This window comes from Podarcis pityusensis, assembly GCF_964106645.2.
Source record: "Podarcis pityusensis genome assembly, chromosome: 4".
Lineage (NCBI taxonomy): Eukaryota > Metazoa > Chordata > Lepidosauria > Squamata > Lacertidae > Podarcis > Podarcis pityusensis.
Window position 1 is genome coordinate 22,451,523 of NC_138027.1, and position 13,705 is coordinate 22,465,227.

The 13,705-nt window shown below is 43.2% G+C and overlaps 1 protein-coding gene across 1 annotated transcript in view; it reads right to left on the reverse strand.

The window, feature by feature from the left end:
* The window catches only part of EXPH5 (exophilin 5), a 55,868-nt gene extending 46,798 nt beyond the window's left edge, over positions 1-9,070 (reverse strand). Inside the window, exon 1 of the mRNA XM_081001751.1 lies at positions 8,880-9,070. The gene's annotated coding sequence lies outside the window, so the exon portion shown is untranslated. The remainder of the gene's footprint in view (positions 1-8,879) is intronic.
* Positions 9,071-13,705: the final 4,635 nt, after the last annotated feature.

Genomic DNA, 13,705 nt, shown 5'->3' on the forward strand with positions numbered 1-13,705 from the left:
AGAGTCCTTAAAAATTAGCAACACTAATTTGGATTTATTACTCGGCAAATAATTGCAAAATGGTATAAAATGCTGGAAATCTTTTTAATAAAATGCATCCTTGCACAGTAAACAAAAATTAGCTGCTAAATGCAATTATAATCATTGTGTTTAGAAGCAAAGATTGGTATATAATGATATTTTAAGTAAAATTTGCAAGGTTTTTGTCCTGACTTTTATATTGGCCCAGTTCCCGCAACAATTTGAGCCAAACCTTGCAGGCTTCCGAAGAGGAGTTTGCAGCCACTTTGCTACCTGGTAGTATTTGCTGCCATGCTGTGCTGTGCTAAGCCAAGGTTTGGCAGTGTGTTGTCTGAACTGAGATTTGTGGTTTAGGTCTCAGCCTGGGAAGAAGAAAAATGGCTGCAAGCTCCTCTTCAAGATCCCACATGTTTGCTAAGATTTAATTTAGTGTATTGTACAAAACAGCTCATTGTCTTTTAGTTCTGAGTTCTGAAAGCAGAGACATCACCTTGCCGACAAAGGTCCGTATAGTTAAAGCTATGGTTTTCCCAGTAGTGATATATGGAAGTGAGAGCTGGACCATAAAGAAGGCTGATCGCCGAAGAATTGATGCTTTTGAATTATGGTGCTGGAGGAGACTCTTGAGAGTCCCATGGACTGCAAGTAGATCAAACCTATCCATTCTGAATGAAATCAGCCCTGAGTGCTCACTGGAAGGACAGATCCTGAAGCTGAGGCTCCAATACTTTGGCCACCTCATGAGAAGAGAAGACTCCCTGGAAAAGACCCTGATGTTGGGAAAGATGGAGGGCACAAGGAGAAGGGGACGACAGAGAACGAGGTGGTTGGACAGTGTTCTTGAAGCTACCAACATGAGTTTGACCAAACTGCGGGAGGCAGTGGAAGACAGGAGTGCCTGGCATGCTCTGGTTCATGGGGTCATGAAGAGTTGGATACGACTAGACGACTAAACAACAACAAGAAGAAGTCAGGAATTTGTCCTCTCAGTTTTACCCTGGCCAGAGCCACAATAGACCCATGGATCATTATCATATTATATTTACTGCCAATCCCCACAGTGCAAGAAGGACATTTGAACGGATGTAGATCTTCTGCAAGAGAAAGATCAAGCGAGCAAGAATAAAATGTGATAGCTTTCCAGTGCCAAGTCTGGCAATACAGTCCTGTTACCAGCAATTATAAATATTTGATGTGGGCCACCTATGACTGCTGACTACCAGAAAGGGAAATATTTAAGAAATCCTTGGTGTACATTAGTAGTGAGTAAACTAAGCCTTCTGATGTATATTTTGCTGTAGGAGTCTTCGTTTGGTCAGAACTGAGTATACACTTCCAGAGTTAAAACTAAATGCATTACTTCTGGTAAATGAACCACCATACCTGCTAGAGGGTCGCGGAAATTTGTGTCCCTGGCTTTTTATACTTGTCTACCCATGTACTGGGACGTGGGTGGCGCTGTGGGTTAAACCACAGAGCCTAGGACTTGCCGATCAGAAGGTCGGCGGTTCGAATCCCCGTGACAGGGTGAGCTCCCGTTGCTCGGTCCCAGCTCCTGCCAACCTAGCAGTTCGAAAGCACATCAAAGTGCAAATAGATAAATAGGTACCGTTCTGGCGGGAAGGTAAACAGCGTTTCCGTGCGCTGCTCTGGTTTGCCAGAAGCGGCTTAGTCATGCTGGCCACATGACCCGGAAGCTGTATGCTGGCTCCCTTGGCCAATAAAGTGAGATGAGCGCTGCAACCCCAGAGTCGGCCACGACTGGACCTAATGGTCAGGGGTCCCTTTACCTTTACCCATGTACTATCTGAAACCAAAGGGGCACATTGGTGCCAAATGTGATTCCCCCCCCCCCCAGTTCTCCTGTCACTGCCCATGAGTTCTAGCAAACGAGCAATTGGGAGCTCCTGATTGCTGCTTTGTAGCCACTTAGATTACCTGCTACACACCTGGTGTTACATACAATGATGTCAGGTGTAACACAGGTGGGTGTGGTTTGCGAGGAATGAGCCAGAGGTTCCCCACTCCTTGTTTACATGGCATTTCCTATTCTTGTTTACAGAAAGGTGAGTTCCATCACAGTTACAACAAGGGTCGAAATACTGCTCTCATTCATTTCCCTAAGGATACGATAGAAAATAACTGAATGGAAGAATCCCCTTTTCCTGTTTGGTCACAGAGAAGTGGTCTTGGGTATATTTCCCACCTGCAAAACCCACCATTTTTTTCATTTTGGATAAGTATCTATCAGCATTATTGATTATATACCAGTTTATCTGCCATGGAATTGTGAGTTTCACAGTCTGGTAAGGGTGCTGAGATTATCTGAAAGAAATCACTACCTCCTCCACAGAACTACGATTCCCAGGGTTCCCTGGGAAGAGGGACTGACTTAAATAGGTTCTCCCCTCTTATCGTTCAACTTTCTTCCTCACCACTCTTTTGACATTACTGGTTTGCATCTTTTTGCAGCTTTTGCTCTCTGTTAGTGAGGCACAACCATAATTTGCACCTAGTCAAAGGAGGTAAAAAAAATAGTTGTGTAATAGGCTTAAAACTGGAATGTACTGAAGAAACAGGAACCCAAAACAATGGGTTGGTTCAAGCTAAGGCAATATTCCTGCTGGCACTTAATTGTAAGCCTACATATATCTGTTGAACAATAAGTTCCATTGAGTTAATTAAACCCAGATGAGTGAGTGCAGGATTTCAGCTTAAGACTGGGACTTCCGGGGTTAGCGCCATTGGCAATGGCGGAGTTCCTCTGACCGAGAGGAACCCGTGCCGTGAAAATCGGGTCTTGCCGCCGCGGCGAAGGTGGAGACCCTCTAAAAATCCCAGGCGGAGGAAGCCTGGGAACGTGGGATTCGGCTGACACCAGGAGCGCCTCCCCTACTTGCAGGGAAACCCTTTTTCGGGGATCCGAAGCGACGTGGGGTGAGTGGCGTGGTGTTTTGAATCAACCGCTACTTTTACGGAGTGAAGCCGCACAGCTGTTGCGCTGACTTTTTCCTGTGGACAATTGTTTAAAGTACCCGTGAGTAGAACGGAAAATTGGATTAAGAAACATTTTAATTTGGCACTGAAGCGGGAAGGCTCAAAACAGGAAGTCCGCCCCCCGTTTTTGTAAATAGATTGAAGCAAAACTTTGTAAGCTAAAGTCTGGAAAGTCGTATATAAAGGTCTAAATTTCCTTCAGTTATCACCACCAAAACCCCTCTTGGAAGCAGGAGAAAAGGGGGGGAATTTTTGACTGTTTAAGCCTGCAGGAGAGAGAGTAAAGAAAGATAAATTTCCACCGTCTCAAACCTGGGAACGGGGTGTCAGAGACAGAAATTTATGGGGAAGTTCATTGACTGTGAATGGAACGTCTTTTGACAGATAGTAAAAAAAAGAGAAACAAATTGATTCCAATGTTGCCTCTTGCATTCAAAAGAAACAAAATATTTGAAAAATGAAAGTAATTTCCTTTTGTTGGTCCTGCTTTCAAAAGATGGATACAAATAGAAATTGTCTCCTCTAGAGGGAGCTTGTTAATTTGTTGCTGGAGTCGATCTGGGGATTTCACAGCTGTAAGATTAGGATCGTGAGACCAGACTCTGACCTTGAATAAAAATGTGTTTAGAAGAAGTTTTGGTGCTTGCTTTTTGCAAGACAAGTACTTTGCTGGAGCAGATGCATGAGAAGATGGATTTGATGACTGTTGCAGTTAAAAACTTTGGACAAATGGCGAATACCCATATAGAAACCATTCAGGAACCAGCCCAGGAACTTGTTTTGACAGGGCAAGCGCAAGGGCAGAAGATAATGGAGGAGGTTGCTGTTGAATCTCAAGTAACACAAATGGAGAGATCCGAGGCCTTGCAGGAGCATAAGCCGCTGTTTTTGAAGTTTGAATCTGGAGTGGACCAGGGGGGGTCTGGAGTTGTGAGGGCCCTTAATTTTGGAAGGACTTTGAAACATGCTTTTAAATATTTCCTGGATTACAGTGTTGACTGTGGGGAATGGGACTGTGGGGAATGGGCTGATCGGCTGAGGGGAGATGGAGATATTTTTGGAGTCCTCCTGAGACCTATCCCCCAATGAGAAAGGAAAGAAATTAAGAAAAAGATCAACAAAAGACAAAGGAAAGTGCAGGTATAAACAAGAAGAAGATCTGCAGAAGGGACATGGAAAAGACTTAAGAGCCTCGGACATAAGATCACCAGGTTGATGGACTAGATGGAATGGACAAGAAGGACTGACAATGCCCGAGACCAGGAAGAAGAGACGTTGGATGAAGATTGGAAGAAAGTTTTTTTTAATTTTTTTTTTTTTGGAGAATTAGTGTAAAATTAATGAGTATTAGGAAAAATGTTGGAATGAAACTATTTGGCTTTAGTAGAAATGATGTAAGGAGTTATGTACAAATAAGTATTAAGTTTTAAGTTTTAAGGTTTTTTTTATGGTGAGATAAGGTTAAATAAATTAAGGTAAATTGAATGACAGAATATAGTGAAAGATGGAAAGGATTTGTTGAGTTAATTAAAAGGTTAGATTGTTAAGATAAATTATATAACAAAAATTGAGAAAGATGGAAAGAATTTGCTGAAACAATTAATTAAATTAGAATACGAAAAGGGAGGTGTGAGGAGGTTGATGAAACAAGTAAATGAAAGATAAAGATCTGGAACATTGGATGTGTGTTTTAATGTTATTGTTTTTTTGCTGTATTGTTGTATTGTTTTTTATGTTTTTCTTTTTATGTATTGTAATGTATGTTTTGTCAAATTTTTTGTTGTTTTCTTTTTCTCTTTTTTCTGTAACTCTTAAACTTTTAATAAATATCATTAAAAAAAAAAAAAGGATTTCAGCTTAAGAATGCAACCACACTGAACTCCATGGGGCTTACTTTTGAGTAGGCACTAATTTATTTCTTCATTTAAATTGTACTAACCTGCCCTTTATCAGTTGATCTCAGGGCAGGATACATATTGCATGAAGCAACAATTGAGCACATAAATACTGCTTTGCGGTCATAATTAATCCGGGATAAAGCCCTAAATGTGCCGAACAGATAAAACAATACTGCACTGTAGTCAACAAGCCCCATTGCCTGAGTAAACAACCAGGACTTAGCCTGGCATTGAAATGAACTCACCACAGGCACCAGGCGGGCATCCAAGGGGTGGGCATTTCAGAGCTGCGACACCACAGCAAAGAAGACCCTCTCATTGTCATGTAATGACTGGGCAGGACAACAGAGGAAGTCGTGCTCCCTCAAATATCAAGTTCCCAAGTCATTTAGACTTTAGGACTTTATAGGTTATTACTAACAGCTTTTATATGCCTGTTGTCTTTGTCCATGGAGTTTTCTTGGCAGGGATACCGGAGTGGCTTGCCGGTTCCTGCTCCAGATGGATCACGTTTGGTCAAAACTCTCCACTATGACCTGTCCATCTTGGGTGGCCCTGCACGGCATAGCTCAGAGCTTCTCTGAGTTATTCAAGCCCCTTTGCCACGGCAAGGCAGTGATCCACGAAGGGGCAGAAAGATTGAGGGCAGAAGGAGAAGGGGACAACAGAGGACAAGATGGTTGGACAGTGTTCTCGAAGCTACCAGCATGAGTTTGACCAAACTGCGGGAGGCAGTGGAAGACAGGAGTGCCTGGGGTGCTCTGGTCCATGGGGTCACGAAGAGTCGGACACGACTAAATGACTAAACAACAACAACAACAACTAACAGCTTGGAGTTGGACTGGAAGTACACAGTATTGGGAGCCAGCATAGTTGCTTTAGAACTGGTGTTACACATTCCTCTTAGCAACCTAGCCACAGTATTCTGCACTAGCTGCAGTTTCTGGGTCATCTTCAAGGGCAGATCTAAATAGGCATTCCAGTCAGGTTTCCAGAGTATGGGCTACTGTGGCTAGGTTCACCCTGTCCAGAAATGGTCATAGCTTGAAGGCCAACCAAAGCCAACAAAAGACACACTGTGCCACTGAGCCTCCCAGTGACAAGGTTGAATCTAACCGTACTCTCACGTTCCACACTATGCACCCGTTTCTTTAGTGGGAGTGCAACCCAGCCATTAACAGATGGCCTACCTCATTTCTGGACATGGGAACTACCAACTCTTGTGTGCTCTTGTGTTATCAGGATTCAATATCTGTTTATTGGCCCTTGATCCAGCTAATTAGAGTTTCCAGGCAGCTGTCTAGGACGTGCATTGCATCACATGCATAAGATTCCACCGCAACTGAGTTCCATTTATTTGGTGGGAACTAAATTGTTATGACTAAGCTGTCCCACTGACTCCAACGAGATCTGGCAAAGCCTTCCAAACCCTGATCCACCATACAGATGGAGTGAGGGTGTCCCTCTGCCCAGCCCTGCCTGGCGGTGCCATGGCAAGGAAGCCCTGCTGATGAGGAGCACCCCAATGGGCCCACACAGATGGGGAAGGGAGGGGGTGCAGAAGCTACTGCCAGCAGCATCACCCGAAGCAAATGACAATGGGTCTGTTCTGGGAGTTGGCACAGTAAATGGGCATTTTTTGCTCTGCACCTTCTGATCTGGCTGGTGTGAGTGACAGGGCTGTATAGCTCCATCAAGCTCACCCCTGTTGCCCAGAGGTTAGGACTGTAGCCAAAATCCAACTAGGTTACAGCACAATCCTATACAAGTTTTCTCCAAAGCGTGATTGAATGAAGTTTGCTCTCAGATAAGTGAATCTTAGTTGCAACCCTAGTTCTGGATGGAACCCAATATGTTTTCCCTGAGAGTAAATCTACCTTTCCCAGGAGCTGTATCTCTGCTTCCAAACACAAGCTTCTTTTAAATTACTGGTTAGATCCAATTAAGTTCTACTCAGGGTAAATACACTGAAATTAGTGGAGCTAAGCAGTGTCCATTAATTTCATTGGGTCTCCTCTGAAAATGACTGAAACTGGATGCAACCCTAAATTTTCCATGCTGAAGAACAGGCTTGGGGGTTGGGTGTTAACTGGCATGTTTTAAGAGTTGGTTTCCTGTCTCCCTTCCTCCTATTCCAATCAACTCTATTTTGAACAAGTGTCAACTGATTAGGAAAAACGCAGGATCTATGCTGCAGGAGCCCTGTTCTCTATTCCCCACCTAGCTAGCCTAATCTAGGACAATGTTGCCTTTGTCTGCTGTAGTCTAACTGGTAGTAGCTTTGCCAGGTGTCCTGCAAAAGCTGTCATTAGCCTTGCTTGCTACCTGGTTGCCTTTTAAAACTGGGGATGCTGAGCATGGTACTGTATGTGCTCTGCCACCTTTCATTTCATTTTTTCAGAAATGTCTATTGGCTTGGATCATGCATGTACTCAGTACTACCTTGATGTTCCTGGGTTTCTATGCATCATTATCAGCTTTCATGGACAAACTAGCACATTACTTATACACTCCTTGCCTTTCAATATTGCAGCTAACCACACACCTCTGTTTTGCATACTCCGGCAAACCCTTCCCTAATGTGGGTTGATTGGTGGCATGGATGTAAGATTGTTGTTTATGTATTCACACATGGAACGATTCAAAACAACCAAATTCCCTGAAACTGTAAGGTAAAGGTAAAGGGACCCCTGACCATTAGGTCCAGTCGTGACCGACTCTGGGGTTGCGGCGCTCATCTCGCTTTACTGGCCGAGGGAGCCGGCGTACAGCTTCCGGGTCATGTGGCCAGCATGACTAAGCCACTTCTGGAGAACCAAAGCAGCGCACGGAAACGCCATTTACCTTCCCGCCGGAGCGGTACCTATTTATCTACTTGCACTTGACCAGACCAAACGCTGTACTGTACCGAAAAATTGGATGGCCGCAAGCAGCGCTTACTTCGTTTATTTAAATCTGAAACTGCAAATCCAACTGCTCAGTCTCCAAAACAATTAAAATACACTGCATTTTGGTATCATATATTTGTCAGTATCAGAGGAACTAATGTAAAACACACACAGTGAGCGCTATGGCAGTAAAGATCAATTCATTCTTGTTTAATGCACCCAGGACGGCTTTACTTTTTAAACAGGTAAACTTGCAACTTCTGGTTCAAGGTACTGCCATCCATCCAGTCATGACGTTTTCCATTATATTAGAAACTAGCATAGGTAGCCTAAATATATTAATTGTGTGATAGTGACCAACCAAAGAAGAAGAAGACTAGGAAAGGCCATGAGATTTAATGATCTGAGCCCTCTTCAGAGAATACCATATAATTTCAAGACCTCTAATTGCCATCAGGTTGCAAAGCATGAAGAACAATTGCTAAATTAACCACACCAGCCAATGCGGTTGCTTAACCACAAAACCCTGAATGGCACCTGGGAACAAACCAATGTGGGCTGCTGGTCAAACACTGAAGAGAAAATAATGTAGATATATTTGCTACAGCTAAGCCACGTTTTGGAGGGGGAGGCATAGCTCAGTGGCCGAATGCATATTTGACACCTAGAGGACCCCATTCAGTTCTTAGGATTCCTACTCAAAACATTTTAGGGAAGGCCAGGAAATATGCGTTCTTAACAACCTGGAGAGCTGGGTCTAATTAGATCATCCTGGGCTAAATAGATTAATGACAAAACAGGTTCATATCAGCTGAAACGTCAGCATAATATTTAAGTGTCGCTGTAAGGAGAAGACTTAATTACAATTGCTGAACCTCCTGACTGCAAGAATATGATTATCACCATTTTTGAAACTTCCAATGGATTTATTTTAGGGTCTGACTTTTATTTTCCTATAACCGGCTAGTGCCTCCTCAACCTACAAAGCAAATATTCTCACTTTCTAGTACTTATCAAGTCTTAACCCAGCTTCTTAGATTCTGGGGGATACATTAGAAAAGGAACTAGTACAAACCTTTCTCCATGTCTTTCATGAAGATCCAGAAATCAAATTGCAGAGGTCAAGCTGGGTCTTCTCTGTACTTCTTCCCCCATCAGATAGATATCTGTAGTGAAGTGCAGTATGCCTGCCATCAATATTCAGCTCTTCTTGGCATGATTTAAAAGCTGAAACTATTGAATTAAACAGACTCACAAACAGGAAGTATTAAGAGACATGGGAGAGAAAGAACGGGGTGGAGCAACACCCTAAGACAATGCAAAAGTAGGTCATCGTAAGAATGGCAATTAGAAGATGAATCAATGGGTTTGGCTTCTGCTACTGTGGAAAATATGATTAAGGAAACAGATCTGTGTTTCGATAAAGTGGCACTGGAGTCTGTTGTTGCTTCTTAAGAGAATATTTAAGAAGCAGAACGTAGACGTTCATTTCAGGTTAGTCCAGCTTTTTCAGCATCATGCATTAAGTTCCTACCAGCTCTTTCAAGTTTTATTTGCAATTAATGTTGTGTCATGCCACTCTGAGAGCCTTTATGAGTTTTTGAATGATAGTATGCTAGAATATGCTCTAGCCATTCATTTCTAACCTGCACGCTCAGGTGGATTAGAGGAGAGGGGAACCTGGGGTCCTCCAAATGATATTGAACCCCCAGTTTGGTTCTTCTTCCCCAGCCAGCATAGGCAGTGGCCAAACCTAGATTGCTAGAGCAATTTCACCATAAAGAATAGATGAATCACTGTCCTTAAATAGCTCACATCAGGTCATCTTGAACAGAGAGAATGGTGGAGTTGTGATGTTGGAGGAATGGAATGAAGCCATTGATAAGTGAGACATCCTGATCTGGCATTGATAGAGCAGAGAGAGAAAGCGCTCTGTGTACAACTTTGAGTGAACTTAGTGGAAAAAGCTACCAAGCCTCTGGTGCTTTTATTGGAAAAAAAGAATGGAAGAAGTGTAAAGGACAAATTTTTCAAATAAGGGTGGAAAACACAACAGGAAATGGGAACGGAAGATACAGAACCGGGCGTAAATTAATGAATACATGACACGAAAAGAACTATGGAATAATTTATCAACATATGATCACAGTGGACAAAGGCAGAAAGACTTATTTTGACTGCCTTTCTCCATATGAACTGACCTGGACCCAGTGATCATCATAGGAGGTCCTTTGTGTGCTCCCTCCATGAGAGGTCTGAAGTGTGGCAACACAAGAACGAGCCTTTTCTGCGGTGGGTGGATCCCCAGTTGTGGAATGCTCTCCCCAGGGAGGCTTGCCATGTGCCTTTGTTACATATCTTTAGGCGCCGGGCAAAAATTTTTTCTCACAGGCCTTTGGTTAATTAAACAATCTATAGTCTTTTAAACTGTTTCTGTGGCAGGCTATTGTTTGTTACTATGTTATGTGTTTTGCGTTTTTATATTGTAAACTGCCCTGTGGTCCTCGTATGAAGGGCAATATAGAACTTTAATAAATATAAATAAATAAAATAATAATGTGGTTGTCGGTATGCTTGATTAGAGAAAAACCATTGCTGACTTTGATTAGTAACATTACAGTGGTACCTCGGGTTACATACGCTTCAGGTTGCATACGCTTCAGGTTACAGACTCTGCTAACCCAGAAATATTACCTCGGGTTAAGAACTTTGCTTCAGGATGGGAACAGAAATCATGCTCCAGTGGCGCAGCGGCAGCAGGAGGCCCCATTAGCTAAAGTGGTGCTTCAGGTTAAGAACAGTTTCAGGTTAAGAACGGACCTCCGGAACGAATTAAGTACTTAACCCGAGGTACTACTGTAAGTACTTAACCCGAGGTACCACTGTACTTAAGAGAACCCCTCTTTGGACTTTTTGTGTGAAAATGAAAATTAATAAATTTGAAACATTTGGGTCTGAAGACTGGGAAAATCTTGCTTAATAGAAAGCAGAACCGTTGGTCCAGCTTTCTTTCGTGACCCTTTGAGGAGCCCAATGTGCCAGTGCCACATGTGTGAAATCACGTGTGTGTAATGTCACACACATGTGACACCCTCCCCAATGTTAGATGCAACATGGCGCCTCTGTTGGCTATTAATCACGGTGCATATGTATGTGTAGTGTTTTGCAATCTATACATCTTAAAGCTTCTCAACACGATGTCCCACTCAAATGGGACCAAAGCTGTGTAGGCACTAACTTGTTTGTAGCACAAACATGTATTTTTCTCCATGCAAAAGCATTCATGCTTGTTCTCAATGTCAATCTAGGTTGATTCTAGATCCTGGCATCCATGAGTGGGTATGGTTAATAATAATAATAATAATAATAATAATAATAATAATAATAATTTATTATTTATACCCTGCCCATCTGCCTGGGTTTCCCCAGCCACTCTGGGCGGCTCCCAACAGAATATCAAGAACACAATAAAACATCAAACATTAAAAACTTCATTAAACAGGGCTGCTGTTTAATGTCTTCCAAAACACAGATAGTTGTTTATTTCCTTGACATGTGATGGGAGGGCGTTCCACAGGGCAGGTGCCACTACTGAGAAGGCCCTCTGCCTGGCTCCCTGTAACTTGGCTTCTCGCAGTGAGGGAACCGCCAGAAGGCCCTCGGCACTGGACCTCAGTGTCCGGGCAGAACCATGGGGGTGGAGACGCTCCTTCAGGTTTATTGGACCGAGGCTTTAAAGGTCAGCACCAACACTTTGAATTGTTCTTGGAAGCGTACTGGGAGCCAGGTTACTTGATATGCATTTGAAATGCCTCCCTTTGATTAGGTTATCCCTACCTATTCCTCTCTGCAGGTGCCCCAGGTAAATGAAGAAGTGATCTTCACTGTTATCTTGCTGCACAACCACCGACACCTACATCTGTTTTCAAATGGACTCACTGCAGGCATGGGCGGAACCAATACAGTGGTACCTCAGGTTACATACGCTTCAGGTTACAGACTCCACTAACCCACAAATGTTACCTCGGGTTAAGAACTTTGCTTCAGGATGAGAACAGAAATTGGGCTCTGGCGGCCCAGCAGCAGCAGGAGGCCCCATTAGCTAAAGTGGTGCTTCAGGTTAAGAACAGTTTCAGGTTAAGTACAGACTTCCGGAACGAATTAAGTACTTAACCTGAGGTACCACTGTATTTATTTGGGGGGGGGGGACAGGACACCCACCTGTCATCATCCTCTGTCTGGAAGATTTGGAATGAAATGTCTCAAAAACAGTTATTTTAAATTACTTTCTTTTGATCTCAGAAAAATCTTTCTACAATTTCTGCTTTTAGTTAAGTATTTTTATTTATTAACTTGATTTAGGAGGGGGCAGCTCCTCCCCCCCCGCTACGCCCATGACAGCGGTGTAATGCTGCCTCAATCTGCAATGAGCTTTTTCTTCTGGAAATAAAACCAGTTGCTTAAGAAGCACTTTTCAGAGCCAGAAATATGCAATAGATCTAGATGGTGTGAGTACTACATAAAACACACGCCCAAGTACTCTGTTTCTGTTGGTTCTAGAATAAAAAGCGTATACAGAGCCTTGGATTCCCATCTGGAAGTAAGTTTAGTTAAATACAGTGTAACTTTCTGCACTGTAAGAAAGGCTGGATTAAAAAATTTAAAAAAGTGTTTCAGGAAAACGCTTGTAAGTTTCATAAAGGGAAATCACGTTGGCAAAAGACGGGACTCCACAGCGCCATCTGGTGTCACAGTATTATAACGCATATAAAGGGCTTTTTCTTTACTAATGTAGCTGAAAGCCCCGATCAGAAACATGCAAATGTGATTCCCCCATGGTCCACAATAGCTCCAATTGGTTTCTCTGGAACAAAATTTATCTTTATTATTATATATAGCGCCTTCAGAGCCCATGATGGAAAAAAGTTTATAAATAGTTTTCTTCTGGATTTCAGGCGCTAGGATCTCAGCAGTTCTCGATACCTTATGCATGCTATCATAGGCTTTCCCATAAAATAACGAGCATGATCAGCTGATGTTTTCCTTCTCTGTGTACATGGGGGAAGCTTAACGGGCAACCTTTCTAAGAGTGCAAGGGTGAATTGGGATGAGTAGTGCAGGAAAGGCACTCTGCACATGTACAGAGATACTCTTTGTCATCCTATATACTCCAAACCTCAACTCAGGTTTTGGAAACCCAAAGCTCAAGTCACTTCTGTCAGCTATTATGCCTGTTTCACATTCATATGCAAGAGTTACGACCTCTAGTGGTTTTTACCGCACAAATGTAACTTCAGCTGAAAGGTAAACCTGACTGAACGGCAACAATCGTCCATGCAACCTGCGGGGGGCTAGCCATGTGTTGCTGGCTTTATTTCAAAACGCATAGCAGACAGTCTCCTCTTTATTAACGCTACACATCCCCAGAGATGAGCTTAAACCACTTTGAGGTTGCTCTCTCTCCCAACCCCCCCAACCACAATAAAGCAGCAGTGTATACATTTTGCGAAAGCAGGTTTGGATTGGATAGCCCAAGTCAGTAGGGCACAAGACTCTTAATTTCAGGGTCGTGGGTTCGAGACCCACGCTGGGCAAAAGATTGCACGTGTTCAGGGTTTCTCAAACTTGGGTCTCCCGTTGGACTACAACTCCCATTATCCCTAGCGACCGGGACTAGTGATCAGGGATCATTGGATTCGTAGTCCCCCAAAACAGTTTGGGAAACCCTGAACTAGATGACTTTCGCGGTCCCTTCCAACTCCACATGATAATTCCAGGGGGGGCGAAAAAGCAAAAATTAGGTTCAGATGAAGCCTCGCTCTGCTGCCTGCCCAATAATATCGTTCTTTTCTCTTTCTGCCCCAGCCACCCCCGCTCCCTGTTCTCATGGCTTTTAGCAAG